The sequence below is a fragment of the Pseudorasbora parva genome, chromosome 12 (genome assembly GCF_024679245.1).
Source record: "Pseudorasbora parva isolate DD20220531a chromosome 12, ASM2467924v1, whole genome shotgun sequence".
NCBI classification, from domain to species: domain Eukaryota; kingdom Metazoa; phylum Chordata; class Actinopteri; order Cypriniformes; family Gobionidae; genus Pseudorasbora; species Pseudorasbora parva.
Genome location: NC_090183.1, coordinates 44,763,357 through 44,790,053, shown reverse-complemented (window position 1 = coordinate 44,790,053; position 26,697 = coordinate 44,763,357). Strand labels below are relative to the sequence as shown.

Here is a 26,697-nt window from a genome sequence, read left to right as displayed (position 1 = left end):
CCGTGTTGCATTAAAAAAGGGAATCGATCCGCTGTCTCTTTTAATCAGAAAAGATTGGATTTCTAAAAAAATGTTATCAATGCCCACTGTTCTCGATTAGCCTGCTTAACTAAGCAGGTAATGAGTTTGTCTTCCTCCAATCTGCTCCCTCTTCTGATCTACAGGACGTCGACACGGTCACACATAAGACGCCTTTACACATCCCCGTAAAACACTGCCATGTTATTTTGCACATGTACACCGTGGTAGTCTTTGGTTTGAGTCCAGTGTTGCCAGATTGTGTCGACGATTTCCAGCCCAAAAGCTCCCCAAAACCCCCCGACTCCAAGAAAAAAAAACACCAATACAAAAACAAAATAATGTGATATCATTTTTTAAAGGTTGGATAAGTATTTATTTTATTTTATTTTATTTTATTTATTATCCTTTATTTTACCAGGAAATAATCCCATTGAGATTCAAAATCTCTTTTTTAAGGGAGTCCTGGCCAAGACAGCAGAAATAATAATAATAATAATAACAAACAAATGAAAAAAATTATAAAATACATATACACTACACTCTCAGAAAGAAAGGTACAGTGCTGTTACTGGGGCGGTACCCAAAGGTACATCTTTGTCCTAAATGGTACATATCAGTATCTTAAAGGAACATATCAGTACTTTAAGAGTGTGTATTAGTACCTTAAAGGTTCATATCAGTACTTTAAGAGTGTGTATTAGTACCTTAAAGGTTCATATCAGTACTTTAAGAGTGTGTATTAGTACCTTAAAGGAACATATCAGTACTTTAAGAGTGTGTATTAGTACCTTAAAGGTTCATATCAGTACTTTAAGAGTGTGTATTAGTACCTTAAAGGAACATATCAGTACTTTAAGAGTGTGTATTAGTACCTTAAAGGTACATATCAGTACTTTAAGAGTGTGTATTAGTACCTTAAAGGTTCATATCAGTACTTTAAGAGTGTGTATTAGTATCTTAAAGGAACATATCAGTACTTTAAGAGTGTGTATTAGTACCTTAAAGGTACATATCAGTACTTTAAGAGTGTGTATTAGTACCTTAAAGGAACATATCAGTACTTTAAGAGTGTGTATTAGTACCTTAAAGGTACATATCAGTACTTTAAGAGTGTGTATTAGTACCTTAAAGGTACATATCAGTACTTTAAGAGTGTGTATTAGTACCTTAAAGGTACATATCAGTACTTTAAGAGTGTGTATTAGTACCTTAAAGGAACATATCAGTACTTTAAGAGTGTGTATTAGTACCTTAAAGGAACATATCAGTACTTTAAGAGTGTGTGTTAGTACCTTAAAGGTTCATATCAGTACTTTAAGAGTGTGTATTAGTACCTTAAAGGTTCATATCAGTACTTTAAGAGTGTGTATTAGTACCTTAAAGGAACATATCAGTACTTTAAGAGTGTGTATTAGTACCTTAAAGGAACATATCAGTACTTTAAGAGTGTGTATTAGTACCTTAAAGGTTCATATCAGTACTTTAAGAGTGTGTGTTAGTACCTTAAAGGAACATATCAGTACTTTAAGAGTGTGTATTAGTACCTTAAAGGAACATATCAGTACTTTAAGAGTGTGTATTAGTACCTTAAAGGAACATATCAGTACTTTAAGAGTGTGTATTAGTACCTTAAAGGTTCATATCAGTACTTTAAGAGTGTGTATTAGTACCTTAAAGGAACATATCAGTACTTTAAGAGTGTGTATTAGTACCTTAAAGGAACATATCAGTACTTTTAGAGTGTCTGCCCAATCTGGCAACAATCTGTGTGAGTCTAGAGTCTGATTGAAGCGTTTGGAAAATGAAGGCGCACTGTTAATTCCAGCTGAAAAACGAGTGTTTATTAAGCTCCAGAAATGAGTCATGTGTTTGGTAAGTAAAGCACTTCAGTACTTTTGACTAAAAGAAGCATATGAACACTGCCTGAGGTCTTTCACTGGGAGACACTCAGAATTCCTTATCATAAATTGGCTTTCGAGCAAGATTAGCTGAGATTGTTGAATGTGAGTCATGCAGACACGCAGAAGACTGGAAGTGACTGCAGCAAACTAGCCTGGCGTGGTCATACTCAGCTCTAGTCAGAATATGAGTCTGATGCTCCATTGGGCTGTAATTATGGGGCGTGATTCAACCCAACCAGGAAAGACCTCAATTGGACAAAACCAAAAACCAATCAGAGCAACGGAGCGACGCATAACGTTAGTTGTCAAATGTCAACAGAGCTCAACTGCACTGCGTTGCCAAGTCCATGTTTTTCCCGCGGGTTGTTTTCTATGTCCGCAAGTTGAAGCGACTATTATGTGATATATAATAATAATAATAATAATAATAATAATAGATTTTATTTATAATGCACTTTTCATTCCGAAGAATCTCAAAGTGCAACAAGGGGGGGGGGGGGGGGGGGTAACAACAAAAAATGAATAACAAGTAAAAATATAGAATACTACAAACAATCAACCAACACAGAAAACAGAACAGAAACAGAGCTGATGGTGAACAGAAACAGAGCTGATGGTGAACAGAAACAGAGCTGATGGTGAACAGAAACAGAGCTGATGGTGAACAGAAACAGAGCTGATGGTAAACAGAAACAGAGCTGATGGTGAACAGAAACAGAGCTGATGGTGAACAGAAACAGAGCTGATGGTGAACAGAAACAGAGCTGATGGTGGACAGAAAACAGCTGATGGTGGAAGTCTCTGTTAGCTCCGCAGCACACTGTGGTCCACTCCATGTTTCAGATTTCTCCCAGCGGCAGTGTCCCGATGACATCGCCGAGGCACGACAGCTGAAGACCAGATGATGGGTCTTCTTCATGATGATTCAAACGATGGGGATCGCTGCAGCACCATGCAGGAGGCAGAACATTCCTCCGGGCACTTCTGTGGACACACCGGGGCCGGCGCAGATGTCGCTCCACGGTCGCAATGCAGGACGGAACAGCGGCGCAGCCGAGAAGCAGAACATCCCAACATCATGCCGGACGCCGACGACGAGAGCCAGGATGACGCTAGCCCGGTGCAAACTTCAGCCACCATGCAGCTTAAGCTCAAGGGAGACCACCAGTGAGCACCCGCGGCGAGAAACAACAAATGTCCTCCAAACCAGAAACCAACCGCAGCAATTCAAACGTAAACATTAGAGAAGCGGTTGAAAACGGCGAAACGACGAACAACGACCTCTCAGTGGCTGCCAGCAATCAGCAACAGTCCCAATTGTAGCTCTGACTGTTAGACTAGTCACAAACATAAGGAAATAAAATAAAATGTAAATCTAATAGTACATTAACATGATTTGTTGTGGGTGGAGAAGCGGCGAACAGACAACGCCAGCGTCCTCTCCCCCACGTTCAATTATATAATAATTAATTTAATATAGACCCACACTGTAAAAAAAATGTGTCTGTTTAACTTAAAAAAGTAAGTAAGGGTAAATTTGCCTTAAAATTTTAGTTTATTGAAATTAAAAATTTGAGTTGATACAATGAAGGAAATTTGTTTAATAAATAGAAACTCAAAATATTATTGTACCTGAACGACATAAAAAATTTGATAAATCATAAAAATACCACAATTTGGCTGCGTCATCACAAATAAAACACACACAATTACCCAATATGCTTACAAAATCTTTTAATCATATTTTAATAAAGGGTGTCGAGTCTCAAAAAATGTTCATTGTATTAACTCAAATTTTTAAATTTCAATGAACTCAACATTTTAAGGCAACGGTAACTTTTAAAAAAAATAATTTTTTACAGTAATACATAATTTTTTTTAGAAAGCAACCTTGTCATAATAACACATTTTAACCCCCAAACGCCTTTCCCCCCCCCAGAGAAGCTATTGTTTTGGGCTAGTGGTTGGCAGGTTTGGTTGTAAAAACTTGGCAACCCTGTCTGCAGGAATAAGCGATCTTTGACAGTGTTGTAAAAAAAAGAAGTTAAAGGAGTACTTCAGCGCTGGGAAGATGAATCTGTATTTAAACTGGGTCATTAATGTAAAATGTGAAATTATTTTTTAATTTGGTGCTTTCTAGACTGAGAAAAGACAGAAAATGTGTTTTTGTCCCATGATGATGAAAGACAACAATTCCCAGAATGCTTTGCTATCCTACAGGGCCACTCCCAAAGCCACCGCTATATTTCCTAAATTGATTTTACAATATATTTGAAAAATTGTTTTACAAAGCTTTTAAGCATTTTTCAGTTTAACCATACTATTTTAAATATTATACATGCATGTTAGTATATAATAAATTATATTAAATGTTTGTTTATTATTTATAAATATTGTATTGGTAATTAGATATTATTATATTTATATAATATTTTATATATAATTTAATATTATACATAGATTTGTTTATATTATAGTATAACACTATATGTATTTTTATATTACACATTTTTTTTTAGTAATTACTTTTTTTTTTTTTTTACTTAAACTTTCATTATCTGGTGAGGATGGGTACAGTAGTGTTGTTTGTTTTAATTGTTATGGATTTTGTTATGGATTTAGAATTAAGATAGAGGTAGTGATCTTTAATTCATAAATCTTTCACAATTTAAATCAATCTTTTTAAATGTAGTCAAATTATAAAAAAAATATTTTCAACACTGTATACACTCGGCTACAGAGAGTAATACCTCCAGACGGTTAATGATTTAATACATTTTATATTTATTATTATTACTATTATTATTTTTTCTACTACCCCTACTCTTTGAGAACTAGCCTACTTTTTAGTATACAATGGTAATATATTTTGGTCCTAATTTTGGGTTAAACTTGTCTGTTTGTGTCTGATGGCAATTTTATCAAACGCTGGTGACTCTCAGAGCAGATATGGAGAAGTTTTCACATCTGACACACACACACACACACACACACACACACACACACACACACACACACACACACACACACACACACACACACACACACACACACACACACACACACACACACACACACACACACACTGCCCCTAAACCTACCCATCACAGGAAACATTCTGCATTTTTACTTTCTCATAAAAACTCCTCCTGTGTGATTTATAAGCCTTTTGAAAAGTGGGGACATGGGTAATGTCCTCATATTTCACCCTCTCCTGTAATACCTGTGTCATACCCATGGCATTATACACATTTCGGTCCTCATATTTCACAAAAACATTTTTTTTTAGAAAGCGTTTGACAGTGAAAACACGGAAAATTCGGTTTTTGGCCTGGAAAGAGTTGCATCATTTTTGATTCATTACAAATTACAATGCATTCCAGGATTAGTTTTTATGTGAAAGTTGCATGGGATGCTAAATTTCAAATTTGTGCTCATATAGGACATCTGGTAAAGCAACGTCATTGTTGTGCCTACTAATGGCACATCTCGCTAGGCAGCTCACTAGGGTTTGGAACGGAGCCGATGTTTCAGTGCTCTGGATTTGAGTTGGTTTGCCACAAACCGGCAGCTTTTTCGACTGAACGGCTAAAGATAGAGCCCGCTGCTATCAGGGCCAGCAATATGCTGGCGACTAGACCGAACCATCACCCAAAGCCCAGCAGACTCCCGACAACTGAGAGAAAGAGAGATAGCGAGAGAGAGAGAAAATGGGCCCGGAATGAGAACGGCCCTTCAGGCGTCAGGAAATGCGAGGAAATGAAGTTCTGAAATCATTGATTTCAAAATGAGCTGCAGACGGGAGGAACCGAGAGGAAAGAGTGAGAAATGTAGGACGTATGTAGAACAAGGCAAATCAAGAGAGGAATGAGGAGATGTCTTGTAATCTCATGATGAAGAGTTGGAGAGGAGGAGTTTTGACATTGTTTAATAGAAGCATATAGATGGATCATATTCAATCTTGTGATTTATTGCTGTTCACACAATTGAATCAGTGTGTGAATGTTAATAAATTGGATGCAGTCTCATAATCTTTTATACCTGAAACAAATAAAGGGATAGTTCACCTAAATATGCCATCAGTATTTCAGCCAAACAATATCAGAGTTATATTAAAAGGTTAGTTCACCCTAGAAGAATGTATGTCTTCTCTTCCGGGTTTGTTTTCAATCCTCAAATAAAGATTCAAACGGTTATGAATCGGCGTATTGATTCATGATTCAGATCGCCAATGTCTCGTGATTTCAGCAGTTTGACACGCGATCCGAATCATGAATCAATACGCTGATTCATAACCGTTCGAATCTTTATTTGAGGATTGAAAACAAACCCGGAAGAGAAGACAATGCTGAATAAAGTCGTAGTTTTTGTTATTTTTGGACCCAAATGTATTTTGGATGCTTCAAGAGACTCTAATTAACCCACTGATGTCTCATATGGACTACTGTGATGATGTTTTTATTCCCTTTCTGGACATGGACAGTATAGTGTGCATTCACTTGCATACGCTCTCGGACTAAATCTAAAATATCTTAAACTGTGTGTGAAGATGAACGGAGGTCTTACGGGTGTGGAACGACATTAGGGAGAGGAGTTAATGACAGACATTTCATTTTTGGGTGAACTAACCCTTTAAAGGGTAGTTGACCTAAAGATGCTATCCTACAGGTATATGATTTTCTTCTTTCAGCCAAACACAATCAGAGTTGTATTACAGTATTACAAAAAAGTATTACAGACTTCCTTATCGCCAGGATGTCTTTTATACTTTTTCGTAAGTTATTAATTGTTTAGTTTTATATGGTATCGGAATTAGAAATGAGGTTCTACAGATTTGAGACACTATTCATTTTCCGGTTTCAAGCACACAGAAACTGGTCCATCGCCCCGTTTATTCACACCTGCTTCTTCAGGCCACAGCTAATGAGTGTGAAAGATAGACCCCGCGCCCCAATTCACACACTCGCTGTCCTAAATAATATGTGAGATTCACATTAGTGTGTCCCAAATCATATTCTGTTAAAAGTAGTTCATGGATGTCGTTTTTCCATTGGTTTTATCAATGAGCAGAAGAAGGACTGTGTTCATTATTCATAAAGGTATACGTACATCATATTGAATTGATAATGTACATAATTAATGTTTGTAAATTATTCATGAAACAATTCTTATATAAATTGAAGTCTGTATATATATATATATATATATATATATATATATATATATATATATATATATATATATATGGGCCGGGACTCGATTAAAAAAAAATAATCTAATTAATTAGAGGCTTTGTAATTAATTAATCGAAATAATCACATTTTAATTGCATATACATATTTGACCTGAGAACAGTGAGAAGTATTTTTTCACATGTATTTTTAGTATCCCATTGAATAATGACTGACTCATAAGCTTAATCAACAAAATATAGTCTATTTATTTCAGTCCAGCAGACCAGTGCAATGTTTGCCATTAAGTGTAGCAAAAGCATATTTGTGATATTTGAGGCTTGCTGCGGTGATACGCTAACTCCTTGTTGTATAGCTTGCACACAACCGTGCTCTTGTCGACGCTTCCATCCTCTCGTTTTTTAAAAACAAAATTCCCCATCCACGGGGCCAAGCAAAGCGGTCTCATCAGCTGCTTCGTTCATGTTCACTTTGGTTTGTTGTTGTCGTGACTCGTGAACGCTACACTCTAAAAAATGCTGGGTTAAAAACAACCCAAGTTGGGTTGAAAATGCACCAACCCAACAATTGGGTTGTTTTAACCCAATGGTTGAGTTGTTCTTACCCAGCAATTGGGTTGTCTTAAGCAACATTTAACCCAACCACTGGGTTAAAACAACTCAACCATTGGGTTAAAACAACTCAATTGTTGGGTTGGTGCATTTTCAACCCAACTTGGGTTGTTTTTAACCCAGCCTTTTTTAGAGTGTAGTTGGTGTTCCAGTATAATCGGTCCGTCGAAACTCATTCATTGAAAAACGTTCCGCGGTGCAAATATAAGTGTGGTTAAAATGTTTGGTAACACTTTATTTTAAGGGTCCAGAATAATGCACTAGTTAAGCATTAATTAATGATTAACTTGTTCACAATTAAGCATTAGTTAAGCACAAACACACACGTAATAAATGATTAATTTAACATTAATTATGCATTAGTTAAACTAGTAATTAATTATTTGTTTGTTCACAATTATGCACTAGTTAAGCATGGACACAATAGTAATTAATGATTAACTTAACATAATAGAAAGGGCATATTAGCCATTATTTACAACTTAATAAGCCGTATATTATTTTTGTGTAGTGATGTAATTATATTTCTGTGCCATTCTATTAAGTTAACTGAACAATAAGCTAGTAGTTATGTTTAATTACTGCTGATTTTGCCATTATAAATGGCTAAAATTGTGTAATAAAGCAAATTTGACCCCCTATTCTAAAGTGAAAGCTTTATCCTCCTCAATTATGGCACTTATTGAGTGATATTCAAGTTTACTAACCACAATAAGCCAATAATTAAGCCTAACTACCATTAATACAGTACTAATAAAGGAAATTTGACCCTCTATACTAAAGTGATATAGTTTTATATATATATATAATGCATTATAAGGGTATTCTTAATGCATTATTATACATGCCTAAACAACAGTGTGCTGTATCATCTGATAAATAATCCTAACAATAGTTAGTTAACACATTATAATCATTTCCTATTTGTAGTTATAACTTTTAAGAGTGCAATGCATTACAACACCTGAGAAAGCCTGAAACTATAATGAATAGTTCTTGAATCCATGTATTGATTTGATTATAATATAAGCATTACATATTTCTGTGTAACTGGTTTGTCACTTTAAATGACTTGATCTGACTGAATTTGAATAGTTTGTAGCAAAATCAATCTTACGTAACCACACAGAATTATGTTTATAATGAATTTGTGCTTTAAAATTTAAATTGTACTTAGCACATTTCATTTTTTTTATCATTTATAAACAGTCGCATAGAATTATGTACATATTGAATGTCTGTGTAAATTGCCGCATTTAATCAACAAATTCCCACGCAATCCGTTCGTAAAACCGCTAACTTACATTGTTGCATTGATTTCTTTCATGAATGAGATCACTCTTGTTCTTTCCAACTTCTTTTTTTGTACCTGCTGTTTTACTCTAGAGGACTGATGTGCGTTTGGGTCGGCCATGTTGTCCTGAAATGTGTGGTTTCCTGTCTGGTAGTTTAGCAGACACATTTAGGAGCGTTTTAATGATCTGAGACAGATTCCTCATGAAGGGCTGATGTTATTCTGATGCTGGAGAGATGGAGCTCTTCTGGGACGCTCTGACTGCTTCTGCTCGCATTGTTCGTGTCCTGACGGGTATTTTTAGAAGCACATAAAAGTTTATAACTGTGACCGCTGTGTGTGTGTGTGTGTGTGTGTGTGTGTGTGTGTGTGTGTGTGTGTGTGTGTGTGTGTGTGTGTGTGTGTGTGTGTGTGTGTGTGTGTGTGTGTGTGTGTGTGTGTGTGTGTGTGTGTGTGTGTGTGTGTGTGTGTGTGTGTGTGTGTGTGTGTGTGTGTGTGTGTGTGTGTGTGTGTGTGTGTGTGTGTGGGTGAGTGGCAGATGTCAAGGCCGGGCTTGGGAAGCTGTCATGTAAACGAACAGTGTTGCAGCCGTACGGATCACAGCTGAGCTGAGCTTTCTCTCTCTCTCTCTCTCTCTCTCTCTCTCTCTCTCTCTCTCTCTCTCTCTCTCTCTCTCTCTCTCTCTCTCTCTCTCTCTCTCTCTCTCTCTCTCTCTCTCTGTGCTTCCCAAACCAGCTGATTTTGCAGAACAGAACCTGCCAATCAAACTCTGAGCACATTGCATCACTTATGGTGTGTGCGACAGACTAGTGAGCACCGTTTCCAAAGGCGAATGGTGTGTGTGTGTATGTGTAGACTGTGTATGACTGACCCTCATCAGGTCTATTATGATGAACTGGGTGGTATCGACTGGACGTTTTTCTCTCATACACACCGTAACATTCAGTATGACATTGTTGGAGCAGACACACAAAGGATGCAGGGTGGTTATAGTGTGTCATAATGCAAGGTCATAATCATATCTTAAACATGGGGGGGGGGGGGTACTAAACCAATAAAGCACACTTTTAAGATTACAATGCGTTATAACACAAGATAAAGCCTGCATTTATAATGCGTATTCGTAGTGCATTATAATACATGCATTATACCTTATAAACAACTTTACAATGTGCTGTATCATCTGATAAACAATCATAACAATAGTTACAACACACTATACCACCAGAGGAAGCCTGCATTTATAATGCATCATAAGATTATTCTTAATGCATCATAATGCATGCACAATACATTATAAACAACATTGTCTTAGCTGATAAATAATTATAATTAGTTACAATACATTATAATAATTACCTATTTCTGGTTATAACTTTTAAAACTATAATGCATTATGACAAAAGATGAAGCAGACGTAGTGCATTATAATACATACATCGTATAGCCTATAAACAACTTTATAATGTGCTGTATCATCTGATAAAAAATCATAACAATAGTTACAACACATTATAACACCAGAGGAAGCCTGCATTTATAACGCATCATAAAGGTTTTTTAATACATGCGTAATTTCTTATAAATAACCTTATAAAATGTTGTGTCATCTCATAATCATAACAACAGTAATAACTCTTACTGTTAAGAGTATGATGATTTATAACACACAACATTTTTTTTTTGTATCCAGATAAATAATGACGTAAGTCTGTTTATTTAAAGACATTAAATAATTAAAAAGGATTGTAGCCTATATAGTTGTGAAGTAATCCATTTAAACTCTTTGCAAAAGATGTTTTATTTAGAAATATGCACACATTCACTCTTGTGTGTCTAATATGTAAATCTTAGTTTAAATGATAGCTATATTTTTAATTCAAAATGGCAAAGCATGAAAAAAGTGTAGTTTGCATCACTATGTTACTGTGGGTCGTTAAACATCCATTGGAAAATAGTTGTTAAATATTAAATGTTTAGCTAGTTATATCTTATCACACACACTCTTTCACTGTCAAAACTAATAGTGTTGCGTTGGAATTCACACTCATCTTCAGTGAAGATTAAGCCCCGCCTTCTTTGATCTGATTGGCCATCATTATGAAATTGACGAGCTGTTATACCGCTCAGGCACAGCAGCCTAAAAATGTAACTTTTTAACTGTCTGTTATCCTAAGAAGAAGAATATTGGGGGGGACAATTTGGCAATTTCCAGTGAATGGTGGTTACGGCCCTGTCATCGCATCGCTGTTTGTTGAACCGTGGTACTCTGGTTTGCTCTCCTCTGCCCGCGTTTAATTGGCCGGGCCCCCAGATCTTCGTACATGCTAAATTTAGTCCCGTACTCTCTGCTGCCCCTAAAAATAAACACACAATTAATTACTCCTGCTGTTTCACTAATGAGAGGACGGTTTTGATCGGCCTCATCAGGCAGAACATACTCAGTAGGGCAACGTTTCTGTAGGGGCACATTAACAGGGATGGCTTTAACACTTTATATTAACTTTTGTTAATTAACCTAACAAACATTACATTTTAGAAAATAATCCAGGCTCTAAAATCTGATGAGCCACAAAATAGTGTAATGTGTGTGTCTGTGCTGTTTTGGACTTTGTCATGCAAAAATTGTACTTTGAGTTTTTCAGCTAAGAAATAATAAATTGACTTGTTTGTGGGTTTATTTCATGTTTAACACACACACACACACACACACACACACACACACACACACACACACACACACACACACACACACACACACACACACACACACACACACACACACACACACACACACACACACACACACACACACACACATTAGGAACACCATACTAATACTGTATTTGACCCCCTTTCCCCTTAATTCTACGTGGCGTTGATTCAACAAGGTGCTGAAAGCATTCTTTAGAAATGTTGGCCCATATTGATAGGAGAGCATCTTGCAGTTGATGGAGATTTGTGGGATGCACATCCAGGGCACGAAGCTCCCGTTCCACCACATCCCAAAGATGCTCTATTGGGTTGAGATCTGGGGACTGTGGTGGCCATTTTAGTATAGTCAACTCATTGTCATGTTCAAGAAACCAATTTTAAATGATTTGAGCTTTGTGACATGGTGCATTATCCTGCTGGAAGTAGCCATCAGAGGATGGGGACATGGTGGTCATAAAGGGATGGACATGGTCAGAAACAATGCTCAGGTAGGCCGTGGCATTTAAACGATGACCAATTGGCACTAAGGGGCCTAAAGTGTGCTAAGAAAACATCCCCCACACCATTACACCACCACCACCAGCCTGCACAGTGGTTACAAGGCATGATGGATCCATGTTCTCATTCTGTTTACGCCAAATTCTGACTCTACCATCTGAATGTCTCAACAGAAATCGAGACTCATCAGACCAGGCAACATTTTTCCAGTCTTCTGTCCAATTTTGGTGAGCTTGTGCAAAGTGTAGCCTATTTTTCCTATTTGTAGTGGAGATGAGTGGTACCCGGTGGGGTCTTCTGCTGTTGTAGCCCATCCGCCTCAAGGTTGTGCGTGTTGTGGCTTCACAAATGCTTTGCTGCATACCTCGGTTGTAACGAGTCAAAGTTGTAACGAGTCAAAGTCAGTCAAAGTTGCTCTTCTATCAGCTTGAATCAGTCGGCCCATTCTCCTCTGACCTCGAGCATCAACAAGGCATTTTCTCCCACAGGACTGCCTAATACTGGATGTTCTTCCCTTTTCACACCATTCTTTGTAAACCCTAGAAATGGTTGTGTGTGAAAATCCCAGTAACTGAGCAGATTGTGAAATACTCAGACCGGCCCGTCTGGCACCAACAACCATGCCACGCTCAAAACTGCTTAAATCACCTTTCTTTCCCATTCTGACATTCATTCTGGAGTTCAGGAGATTGTCTTCAATGCATTTAGGGACCACACCCCTAAATGCATTGAAGCAACTGCCATGTGATTGGTTGATTAAAAAATTGCATTAATGAGAAATTCAACTGGTGTCCCTAATAATCCTTTAGTTGAGTGTATATATTAGTGTGTGTGTGTGTGTGTGTGTGTGTGTGTGTGTGTGTGTGTGTGTGTGTGTGTGTGTGTGTGTGTGTGTGTGTGTGTGTGTGTGTGTGTGTGTGTGTGTGTGTGTGTGTGTGTGTGTTATTAGGTTGGAGTTATCATAGTTTTTGACTGCATCCTTTAACTGCCTTTTTTTGTTCACTGTCAGTGAACAGCAGCATCTCCGCTACCACAGATACTGTATTATTCATCAGCACAGTTGAGTTTGTCATTTGTACAGTTCACCTGGCCATGTGTCATGATTCGTGTGCTTTGCTTTGCCCCTCAGAGGCCAGAGCCGGTGGCCGGTCATGTGATCAACGAGCGATGAGGAATAAAGGAAAACGTGACTCAGAGTTCAGTCTTTGACCACAAACACGGCACACACAGGGACCTGTAGAGTCTGATTCAGGCCGCAGACATTTAGTTTACCCAAAAATGTAAATTCTGTCATTAATTCCTCCTGTGGTTGGACAGCCGTCAGACCTCCGTTCATCTTCAGACACAGATGAAGATATTAGTGTTGAAATCCGATGGCTCAGAAAGGCCTTCATTGACACCAATGTCATTTCCTCTCTCAAGACCCATAAAGGCACTAAAGACGTCGATACAAAGCCCATCTCACTACAGCGGCTCTACAATCATTTATGAAGACATGAAAATAGTTTTTGTGCGCAAAAAAAACTAAATAACGACTTATATAGTGATGGCCGATTTCAAAACAAACTTTCGAACCGTTATGAATCAGCGTATTGATTCATGATTCGGATCACGTGTCAAACTGCTGAAATCACAATAAAAATGCATTCTCAAAAAGATCCTCAAGTGCTAAGCCCAATTCATAAATGCTCAGGCACTAGTGGGGAAAGTTGCTTTGTAAAGTCATGCATTACAATATTGTGATACTTCCTTAAAAAAGTAACTAATGCATAAAAAGTTGCTATGTTATTGTTGCGCTACTTTTTCTCTCCTGCGAGATGCTGCAAAAAAGGCAGGACGCGAGTGTAATGGCCATCCATCCATCCATCCATCCATCCATCCATCCATCCATCCATCCATCCATCCATCCATCCATCCATCCATCCATCCATCCATCCATCCATCCATCCATCCATCCATCTTGGCTTCAAAACCCTCAAACTTTAACCTTTAAAACTACTTTAAACTTCATGCTACATCAAACTGATAACCTTCAGACTTCCGTTTCTCTCAAGTCAACTTCAAAATTTGTCATGGCAAACTTTTTTAAATCTAGTTTAAAACTATTATTTTCCCACATTTCAAACACTGCTGTTTTCTTTTGCCGAAGCAAATATGTTTAATTGGCGTTTTTGTCTCAAACGGTATAAAATCGTGCTTAAGCTAATGGTGACAAAACCTTCAGTTCCTGTTGATCTGTGTTGCAGAAAATCTCCAGGATACGGTGCAGTAGTTTCTTAGTCAGGGGGAAGCGAGTATGACGATGACAGATGGAGGAGTAATATGGAGAGGAAGGCGGTGTTGGCGGCTGCTAATGTATGCAAAACAATAGCACGACTTCACAACACTAATCTACAATGCACTCACTCGCTTATCTAAATGCTCTTTCCTCCATTTTGTAGTCTTGCCGTAAACTAAATGTATCGCTGGCCTGAAGTTTCTGCGTACATTGGTATGGCTCTCGTGAACCGGTAACAAAAGCAATGCGATTGTGCCCCCCCTCAGTCTAAGTGTCTCAGAAAAAGAGACAGAAAAAACTAAGAAAAGCAATTTAGTTTTCAATTTCCTGCAGGCCCACGGTGAAGCGGTTATAGCGCTCCGGTCCCTTTGGAAAGAGAGAGGGAGGGCGGGCGGGCGGGCGGGCGCTAGAACTAGGCCGCAGTCTCCTTGCACAAAAATAGCACACATCAACATCAGGGCTCAAACGAATCACACAGAGCCGCTCAAACATTTGACTTGAATAGCCATGAATTATCCGTGTGCATCGTGTTCAGATCATAGCAGTCATTAGAGAGCATTTCTGTGAATCACGCGGCCCGCCTGAGACATCAAAGCCACGCGCTCCTCTCTGATGTACGGCAGGTTTGTCTCAATTTGTCTCAAAATCCCAAATGAGACTGGTTTAATATCGAACTATCTTTCTTTGTGAATGCTTCATCTTCATGTCTTCAAATGTTGGATTCGGTTTAGCATGCTGCTCTGAGGTTCATTACTAACTATAGAGCCATGGTGCAGAGTCCTGCACGGGTCCGGAGACCCGCCCCCGCCCGTACCCGCAAGGTTTTGCACCAGATCTGACCCGTGACACGTGACACGTGATATCAAATTTAATCCGCACCCGCCCAGACCCGTTAATATTTGGCCTGTAAACCGACCCGTGCCCGTGATAAATCACACACGCTAAAATCATTCCAATTATAGTTTTTCTCAGTCGCTTTGGTACATTTCTTAAATCAAATTCACAATTTGCAAAACAGTAAGTGCATTTCTCAAAACAATTTGTACAAATAGCAAAACACCATGGATAACCTGCAAAAGCCACTCTCTTACTCAAAACCCTTAGTTCATCTCTCAACAGTAAATATCTGTGTCAATGAACATGTCAGTGCCATCAGAATGACAAGTCCTCATGTCGTTGTGTACGGATAAGGCAGTCAAATTGTTTAGTCATGTTGTCAATATATCTGCTAGTTGATGTTTCATGAGAAGCACCTTCGTTAGAAAAAGTCAAGATTCACCTGGGAGCAATTTACCAATTCAGGACAGATTTAGAAAAAAGTCTAATGGAAATATATATGCTTGACATATTATGATAACTTGTTCAACCATTTTGCATGTAAAGACTTATGCTATGAGCTTGTGCCTAAATGTTGTCATGGGTGAGACTATTGAACAGAGACCCAATATAATACATTTTGATCAACATGACATAAGCAACTGATAATGTAGGAAACAACAGAGCATTGGACATAATCATTTGCATGGATGTACCAAAGCATTTGCAACTTGTTCAAAGAAATGAGAAACTGCTTTTTTGATGTGCACAAGAGACACAATGATGTGAGAATTGAACAGGTAGTTTTGAGAATTTCAATTCTGATCTGAGAAATGTACCAAAGCGACTGAGAAAAACTGTAAAATGCTTTATTTTTTATCTTGCACCTCTCTCAACATCAACAGCGTCATGAATGGGCTAATGAAACAGAGTTAAGTGCCTTTAAAGACTCGTTGTCAACAATTTCATATAGCTACTCCACTCACCAACTTTACTTTTACTTCATCCATTGCTACTCCTGCAACGCTCGCTCCATCTGAGCTACGAGAAGCATCAACAAAAGTCACACTGTCGCAGTGGTGGTGACGTGATGGGTCAAATGGCATATCGTTGTTGCGTGAATGTGTAATGGTAATTTGGACATAGAAATTGTAATGGGAGGAGGCGGGAACCGGCAGACATTTAAGTAAGGGATAATGTCCACCCAGCCGGTTGTTATCGCAGAATAAACCCCGCCAGAGTGATCAGGACCCCGAGGCGAAGCGGAGCGTCACTCTGAAGCGGTTTATTCTGCGATAACAACCGGCTGGGTGGACATTATCCCGCTTATTACACGGCTACTATAATATTTTATTAGCTCTTACGCAAAGCTTCCGCGAAGAAAAACAGTTCCAACCTGCTTTAAGCCTTTATCTATTGCTGCTAAATGTTGAAAATGAATGCTGAACGGGTTAATTCACCCAAAAATGAAACCAAGCCTATGATTTACTCTCCCTCAAGTCATTATAGGTGTTTATGACATTCTTCTGTCAGACAAATACAATCAGAGTTATATTTAAAAAGTCCAGGCTAACGTTAATCCCAGCAGTAGTTGGAGCTGTTTTTGAAGTCCATAAAAAATGCAGCTGTCCGTCAAATAACGCGCTCCACACGACTCCGATGGGTTAATAGAGCCTTCTGATTCCAATCGATGCGTTTGTGTAAGAAAAATATCCATATTAAAAACGTTATAAAGGAACCCCGCCTTGAAGTCTTCCATTGTAGCCATGGCTGTTTAAGTATTAACAGACACAAAATGGCGCCAGCGTTAAGCATAGAAGTAGTACCGGTCAGGATAACTTGTAGTACCCGGATGAGCGGGTGTTATCTGGAAATAACATACCGCTGGAATGCGCGATTGACCAATCAGAATCATTATTGCCTCCGTACATCTGGGCTTCACACATACCCTTTTCCACCAGAATGAACCGGGTGCTAGTTCAGAGCCAGTGCTACTGTTAGTTCTAAGTTGGTTCGTCTTGAGAGCCTTTAAGAACGTTCCCAGCATGCTTTGCATAGGGATGGATAAGGAGAGTAAATGTTGAAATTAAGTGTTGTTTAATGTGTTTTTGTGTGTGTGTGTGTGTGTGTGTGTGTGTGTGTGTGTGTGTGTGTGTGCAGGGGCGTGGGACTGGGGGGATAAAGGGTACTGAGTAACCAGGGCCCGAGGCGGGGGGGGGGGGGGGGGGGGGGGGAGTCAGTTTTCTATACATACACATACATGGTACGGGGGCCCAGCAAGATGGTTTGTACCCAGGGCCCAAAATTTGGTGCTACGCCCCTGTGTGTGTGTGTGTGTGTGTGTGTGTGTGTGTGTGTGTGTGTGTGTGTGTGTGTGTGTGTGTGTGTGTGTGTGTGTGTGTGTGTGTGTGTGTGTGTGTGTGTGTGTGTGTGTGTGTGAAGAGAAAGACCTGTTAACATTTGATGTTATATTTGACATTCAAAAGTTGTGTTGTTGTTTTTTTAGGTTAGCATTATTGTGAAGTGTAGACCGTGTGGTTAGGCTGTGCTGCGATAATGCTAGTGATGAGAAATGCTTTACTTGATCATTACTTACAATTAGCATATGATCAGGTTTTGTTGACTAATAGTTTTTATAGAAATCAAGAAAATAAATCCATGTGATGGTTCCCATAGACTAAACATGGTCACCAGTTCTCTTTATCCTACTTTGTCTTGTTGGAATGACATGATTTTTTTTTTTTTGTAGTTTTGACTTAAATGATTTTAAGTTCATGCAATAAGATTAAAACAAATTATTTCAAACCAATTGGATTTTGTTGGAAAAGCATAATTCAGTTTTGTTTTCCTTTAGTTTACCTTAATTTAATTAAGTTTGTTCAACGGTTTATTTTTTTGAGTGAACTGAGATGAACAATTTCAAATGATTTGACCTCTTCATGACTGCTGTAGGAAAACGATGGCTACAGCATGTGTGCAAGCTCACGATCCGTAGAAACAGAGAGCAATACCTTTCCTCTCTGTGTACGTCTAGATGTTGTTCTCTTTTTATTGTGATTTCCATTTCTCCCCATCTCACTATTTCTCTCTCTCTGCTCGTCTTTTTCTCTAGCGTGCATCACACCACCCTCTAGCCTGTGTCATTCAGATCTATGAACATCCATTAGCAACCATCTGTTACCACCTGCAGCAAAAGCCATTACACCTCTTCCCTGCCCTTTCTCCGTGTCTCTCTCCCTATCTCTCTCTCACACACACACACACACATGCACTTACAGCTGCTCGTTGCCATGCTAAGCTTCACTCTCCTGCTCGGCTTATTAGACAGATGAACACCTTTATGATGTTGAAGCTTCAAGTCAGAACAACCGCCGATTGACGAGCCGATCCCAGTCGCCAGTATCACAAACCTTGAGGCAAATCAGCGACAGACCTCTTAAACACACCAAACTCATCCCTAAAGCAAGACTGGAACCTTTTACTTCTCACTTGCTTCAAGTGTTACGTTGAAGTCCAAAAAAAAGAGAATAAAAACCCTCAAACAGTTATATTTAGCATAATGAAAATGAGACCTGTTCGACTGTTTTATATATATATATACATACACATATACACACACACATATATACACACACACACACACACACACATTATAATGTCTTTTAAAATATTATATTAGCACAATTCATATTTTCAAAAACAAATGTACATAATTGTTCATGATTATTGAGTAATTTCACACCCAAATTCACCTGTAATGTGTTTGGATCATAGACTGTAAAAAAATATCGACGTAGTGTCCGTGACGTCACCCATAGGATTCCGATAAGCCGTTCTGAAGCTTAAAGTATGGCCGAGCTGGGCGTTGCTATCTTGTGAGCGAGTCATCACGCGTCACTCCCGGATAACAGGAAATGGGCAAAAAGGCGGGATGTGGGCGGAGCTGAGGTGACGCAATAACTATAGACGGCGGATAAATGGCTATCCACTTGTAACCACGCCCTTAATTATGCAGAACCTTAAGGCTTTATATAATGTAAACGAATGAGTTATAAAAAAATTCACCCCCCTCAGAGTTGTCATGAAGATCAAAATTAGCCTTATAAGCCAAAACCACAATTTGTACCAGGCTGTAAACATGTTTTTTTCTGCTTTAAAGTTGAGAATTTTAACATGGGGCTCAATGAGATTCTGCTCCCTTCTGGAGCCGCTCTAGTGGCCAGTTGAGGAATTGCAGTTTACATTACTTCCGTATTGGCTTCAAGAGAGATCGCGGGAGGTTGCCGCTTGGTTTGGATGTTACTTTATTTGTAATTTTTTATTAATTTTAATGGTTATATTTGCATAATATTTAAATTTCTGTAATATAGTTTTTATTATAGAAATGTACCATTGTAAGGATTTTTAAATTACGTGTTAAAATACTCGTAATTTATTTATTCCAATGCCATCATGAGAACTGCATGAGAAATTTACTTCAAACTCAATTTCCTTTTTCATATTGTCAAGAACTGAAAAAAGAAAGCTCAATTTATGATGCGATTTTTCAAGATTTCTGTCTTTTCCTGTTTGAATAGCAGCTGTTCTTGAATTAATTTGCATACTTGGATATCAAGTCAAAGTCAAAGAACCTTTATTGTCCCACAAGGGGAAATTAGATTTGCAGCAAATGCTCCACATACAACAACGCTCACCAACAAAACCAACCAGCAGAGAAGGAATTCACAAAAACGCCCAATGTACATGATGTGCAAATAAATAATAAATAAAATACAGAACACGATCAAGTGCAAAAATGCGAGCCCGATCTCACGAAAATACGTATCACTGAGGACTGGCCCATCCGGCTCATTCCCTGATAGCAGGCGGACAATGACAGAATCATCAGCAAACTTAAAGGTGCACTATGTAGTATTTTTGCAGTACAATATCCAAAAAACACTAGGCCGGTGTTATATATTTTGTTCAGTTGAGTACTTACAATATCCCAGATGTTTCTAACTATTTGTAAATTGTGAGAAAATTGCTATTTTAACTCAGGACCGGGACCGTGTCAGCATAGCGTCTGAGGGAGTCGCCTGTCAATTGCCTCATATCTGCGCTACCCTCGGTTTCGGCTTTTATTTGGCAGGAGCGCTTTACTCTTAGCAGTGTGAACAAGCGAACGCACGGAGTAACGTCATAACATCATTTTAAACACACGTAAATGTATCTAATATGATAAACAGAGCTGCTTTACTTCATAATCATAACCGGAAGAGCGGATCTGTGCAGGCGCCCGGCGACTGTGTCCCGTCCCGTCATAATAAAAGTCCCAGGACTCGCGAGCCGTGTGTTTGTTTAACAATCGCTCCAGCGGCCGTGCTTAGCTCCACAACACTCGCTCCTGCTCTGCTTCACTACAGTAACGTTAATAACCGCATCCATCAACATGATTTCTGCCCGAGTCCTGTTTATCACCGGCTGTGAGGTGAAGACCACATGTCCCAAGATGCTGCGCTCACACTTGGCGTCATCAAACTACGCCTTTGTTTAGAATAGGCGACCTCCAGTGGACGGAAAGTTGCATAGTGCACCTTTAAGTATGTATCTATCCTGGTACAAACTGCGACACGGGTTTGTGTACAGAATGTACAGCAGAGGAGATAGACAGTAACCATGGGGGGAACCAGTGGATGTAAAAGTGACTTCAGATAGGGTGCTGTTGGCCCTCACATCTATCTGCTAAAAAAAGAAGGCCACTAAGTAGACTGACTTGCTTTAAAGGATGCAGTCAACAAAACTGGAACTACCTCATAGTTGTACAGCCATGAACATCCTGGAACATCTATCCACCAATCAGAGTCACAAATTCCACAATCCCACAGCATAAGTAGAGAATAACTTACGAGAAGCCAGCCGAAATCTCGAGGGAGCAGCCTATTAAAATCAGACTAGAACATGTTCTTTATTTAAACTAGATTAAAGTCCAACATCCAAATATAGCATCTTAAACCAGACAATAAAAAGTAGGCTGCCTGACCAACAAAAAAATCTGTTTTTAAGCTCAACTTCACCTGCATTTCTTCATACCTCACCGCTGATTCGAATATGCTTTTTCTTTTCTCTCAAACATAATACACGTTGCTTTTTAACAGAAGTACGACCGTGTCTGAGACGGTCCTTATCGCATGGCCTGTATGTGCGTTCAAGGAAACTGCGGTATCGATTTGTTGCTTTAATTGTTGCGAGATGCTCTTGAGGAGACAGAAATGGCTCCTGTTTTTGAGCAAATGTTTGACTAGCATCTGTTCGCAGTACTCCTGCATTTCCTGTGGAAGAGTGAGACAAGGGCGTGAATAGAAATGAGCACTGTTAGCATTTTCCTGTAGAGAGACGTGTGTCTCGTGTGTACGCAGAAAGCTGTTGCGTGTAACGAGGAGGAGTACGTCTGAGTGTGGCACGACGATTATAGAGTATCTCCTAAAACAAGAACTGTATCTGAAGTACATAAACAATGTTTTTGCCATTCTTTTTCCTCCCGTTGTTGTCTGTGGATGCGTTTAGAGTTGATTCACGAGTCTATTCAGCTTGTTGTTTTTCTCGGCTGCAGGCTACAATTGAAAAAGATCGCTTTGTGTGAAAAAGGGCTTTTGAAAACGTTCCTCTTTACAATCTAATATGAACAGCGGCTCTGTGCTGAATAGCAAGTAAAGAGTGTAGAGCTTGTGGGAATGCGAGACTTCCACAGAGAGATATAAAGACCCGTGCACGTGTGAGATTTAAATATCTATATGTTGCATATACATGGGATATGGATATATAGATGCTCCCTGTGCACTGGTGTTGTGTTAGCAGCATTTAAAACAGCCGCGGTAACCCCTGTACCACAAAAACTAACACAGACTTTGATAATAACTTCCAATCTTCCCCTCTTTGCGAAACTTTTGGAGTGAATTGGTGCTTCTCAATTGCTTTTGATTTTTCTCGATCTCAGTGACACCATAAAATTATTCTCTTTTAATCAACTGTTAAAGGTAGGAATTGATTAAAAAAACTTTTTTTCCAAATTTGTTTAAACTTTCTTTATATATCAATACATAATTAAAATGAAAGTACTCTGAAAAAGAAAGTATAAAATTTGAGTGTCTGTAGACCTCTCACGACTGTTTTAAAGACAGCTCATTATTTCCATTCACTCCACCTTCTCCCCTCTGGGCTCTTTCCAAAGCCACGCCCACAAAATACATGAACGCGCCTCACCGACCAATCAGCTGGAAGACGCATTATTGACCTGAGAGGAGCGGTGTGCATGTAGTCACATCATGTCAGAATCACATTTAATAACAAAATCGAACTTTATCAGTATGAATATAAACAAATAAGATGTCTTTTAGTACTTATCAAGCTAGAATACCGATACTGGTTAAGTTTAAAATATATTTTTGTTTGATTTGGTAACGAGCTAGTTATATTTATAAGGCAAAGAAAACAGGTAGCATCATGTTTTTTCAATAACATCAGTTATACTGTGATGAAGATGAATTTCGTGTAAGAGTCATAACATAAACTGTGTTTTGCATGTAAGAGTTTCCATGATGAAAGCATTGCTGATTAGCTGTAGCTAAAGCTAACTTAGCTCTAAAAAAAGTTCCTGGATGCGGTGTACTAGCTTACACATGCATTTTGTTATCTAAAGTAAAATTTTGCGAAATTCAACACGACAGCGATCAACTTGAGCTAAACATATTGAGTATTTATCATCTCTACTAATGGCTAAGTGTATAATATTGTAACTTTATGCTAAGTAATGTTAGCTATATTAGGCAGCTTCATGTGCTAGTAATACATGCTTCATGAAAACATAAACCAAAAAAAATTATAATCAAAATGAAAGATTCCCTGTCCAGCAGAAATACAGCCAGCAATGAGTCGTGTTTCAGGTCTCTCAGTTCTCACCATCGTTGAAAAGCCACGCAGATATTTACTCACGTTTGATTTCTTTGTTTATCCAAAGACTTTCTGTGCATTGCCTTTTCTCGTACTGTCTTCCCTTTTTGCATTGTTTGCCTTCGCTGACTGTAAAACCCTGCACCGTGAAGTTGGAATGCTCTTTCTCTGCCATTATCTTGCCTCTTGAACTGCTCAAATCAAACGAGCGCGCGCATGTGGGCGGATCCTGTAGCGAAAGCGGTGGTCGCCATGGTAGCGAGAGAGAGTGACAGTCGCCCATGCCAATCATTTGTTTCGTCCCGAATAAAAATAATGAGCGGTGTTTATTGCAGATTAAAAAGTCGAGAGTCACTCGGTTTTTATACTCTCCTTTTCAGAGAACTTACATTTTAATTATGTATTGACATATAAAGAAAGTTTAAACAAATTTGGACAAAAGTGTTTTAGATCAGTCCTACCTATCCCACCTTTAAGAGATTGTCTTTGTTTTTCTGATGCTGCACTAAAATGGTTTACCTTTCAGATTGAAAGCAGTTTGTTGCTATGGGTTGGTGTGTTGAAACCTGGCGTTCCTCAGGGGTCCATTTTGGGCCCTTTACTCTTTTTTCATCTACATTTTCCCACATAGTCAACTTTTAAAATCACTTGGTCTTAACCTTTTTATGTTTAAAGATCACCGACGGCCCCAGATTATTGTTGGTCGACATTCACTGCACGTTAAAACATCACACTCTTACTTGATCTGGACAAACTGAGTATCATTAGAACCATTAAAGACTCCAGTTTTGAAATCTGACCAGTTTATGGTAAAACTAGGTTGGCATTTATTTCTTAATTTATGTCAGGAGTGTTGCAAAATAATATATCTTTATTTTATTATTATTTTGAATAAAATAAAAACACATGCATATATTCATTCACGTCTACCCTGGTTTATTTGTGTTCATATACATGCACTAGACAGCATCCGTTAGGACACTTAGTCTCAAAGTGTGCATATTCGGAGAAATATTAATTTATTCTCATGTTTGCTAAAAATTTCATCATACAGAATATAATTTCTATTAATCTCCCCCTGAAATATGCCATCTGAATAGCTGAACGAGTTTTCAGAGCGCGTTATGTCGCTCCTGTTTCCAGTTTGTGTCAGTTATGACTTATCGAGTGTTCATTCGGCAGGGAGCTGTCAATAATCTTACATGATTGCATAATTCATGCCTTCTGGATGACGTTGTCCTGTACACTTCCAAAGAAACATTTCTACACGTGAAAAAAGAAGCTAATAAACACATGATTACCATAAAATATTTATGTGTGATTCACATGTGATTGGTGAAATTTTCATATCAATAATGGATGTTTACATTATAAATGCTAAGCAGGTGTAGCGATTATCTAAAAGGATATTTAAAAAAAACATATTTCAACAACATTAAATAACTAAAATCCACATTCGATCAGAATCGTAAGTTAATACAAACACTTGGTGGTTTAAAGTGAGTTTTGAGTAAAAGCGTAATATTAAACTTTTAAATTGTGTTATGTAGCTTCATTTTAATTGTGGCTCTAATGTACTTGGCATGCCAGGATCTATTCTATTCCATAATCTAATTTGTTACAAGAATTACAGGTAATATAGATCGGAAGAATTCGTTTTTTGTTTTGTTTTTGTAGAAAGGCTTCAGATATTAGGTGGATTAATGTATAGTGGGATGAAAGTAGTGTGGATGGACAAGTCATCATATTTTTTATATTATATTTTTGAATGTTTATGATAGTGAGGATTATTACATTGCATTATTGTGTTTATTGAGATGGTCATAGTTCAAGAGTTTTATTTGTCACACACAGTAATACAGAATACAACCGGATATAATCATAATTAGGTATGTTGTATATAAAATACTATAATATCAAAAACATTTAATTAGTAAGTGAACAGACAATGATAACAGCTATATGATGCAATATAAGAGAATGAATTGGGGATGGGATTAAATAAGTTTAACTTCTTTTTTTACTCTCTTTCGACTGAGTATAGGTGTGAATTTATGTATGTATGCATATTTTCATTTATTGTTATTGTGTTTTTTATTTAATATCTTATATTTTTTTTATTCTATTTTTTGCTCGAAATAAACTTCAATCAATCAATCAAAAAATAATAATACTTAAACCGTTGTTTGGCAATGTTTCTATGTTGTCATTTTCGGTGACTGAAACGTTAACTAACATTACATTTTTGAATTTCTCGCATGGATTATTGCAATGCTCTACTGTGTGGGGTTTCAAAACTACTCTAAACAAATTAGAGTTGTTCAAAATGGGGGGACCCAGGACAAGACATCACATCACTCCATTCACACCAGTCCTTACACCGGCTCGCTGTCAGGTTTCGTGTTGATTTTAAAATTCTCATGCTCACCTGTGAGCTTTGCATGGTCTGGCTCCTCAATATCCGTCAGAACTCTTAATCCCCTCATCCCAGTGTGTGATCTCCGCTCCTCTGAAGCTGGTCTTTTTGAAAATTGTCCCGCCAACTTGTTTAAGATCTGTGGGTGATAGGGCTTTCTCTTCATTCACTCCAATACTATGGAACTCTCTGCCCACTGAGATTAGGAAAGTGGGATCTCTTAGTGTTTTTAAATCTTCCCTCAAAATGCACTTTTTTGGGGTAGCTTTTTTATTTTATATTTCATTACTTCTAACTATTGTATTCTATACTATTTATTTGTTTATTTATTTAACTGTTTTGATAACAATATTTTATTTTTGTAATATTTTGTAATTATTATTATCATTATTATTATTATTATTATTATTATTATTATTATTATTATTATTATTATAAATATAAATATAAATATAAATATAAATATAAAATAAATGCATTCATAAAAGTAAAGTTCATTCATTGTATATCTGAATGAACTTTACTTTTATGAATGCATTTATTTTATATTGTTGTATTCCTCGTTTTTTTTCCTTATTTTTTTTGAAGTGCTGAAATATAGTGACAGAAAATTATAATAATAATAATAATAATAATAATAATTATTATTATTATTATTATTATTATTATTATTATTATTATTATTATTATACAGATGTTATGTCAAATACTGTAAACAATTATTTAAAAAATAAGTTACCTGGTTGCCTGAAAACTTTTGAGTTCATTAAAATTAAATAGAATAGTCAATACAATGATTTTTTTTTTTTTTTTTGAGAATCGACAACCTTTATTAAAATATTATTTAAAAAATTGTATTATTAAAAGTGTATTGGGCAATTGTGTGTTATTTTTGATGACAAAGCCAAATTGTGCTAATTTCATGATTTGTCAATTTTTTTTATTTTGTTCAGATACAATAATATTTTGAGTTTCTATTTATTAAACCAATTTCCTTCATTGTATCAACTCAAATTTTTAATTTCA

The 26,697-nt window shown here is 37.6% G+C and overlaps 1 protein-coding gene across 2 annotated transcripts in view; it reads left to right on the top strand.

The window, feature by feature from the left end:
* The window catches only part of cacna2d2a (calcium channel, voltage-dependent, alpha 2/delta subunit 2a), a 320,181-nt gene that overhangs the window by 93,492 nt on the left and 199,992 nt on the right, over positions 1-26,697 (top strand). The gene's annotated exons all lie outside the window — the stretch shown is intronic.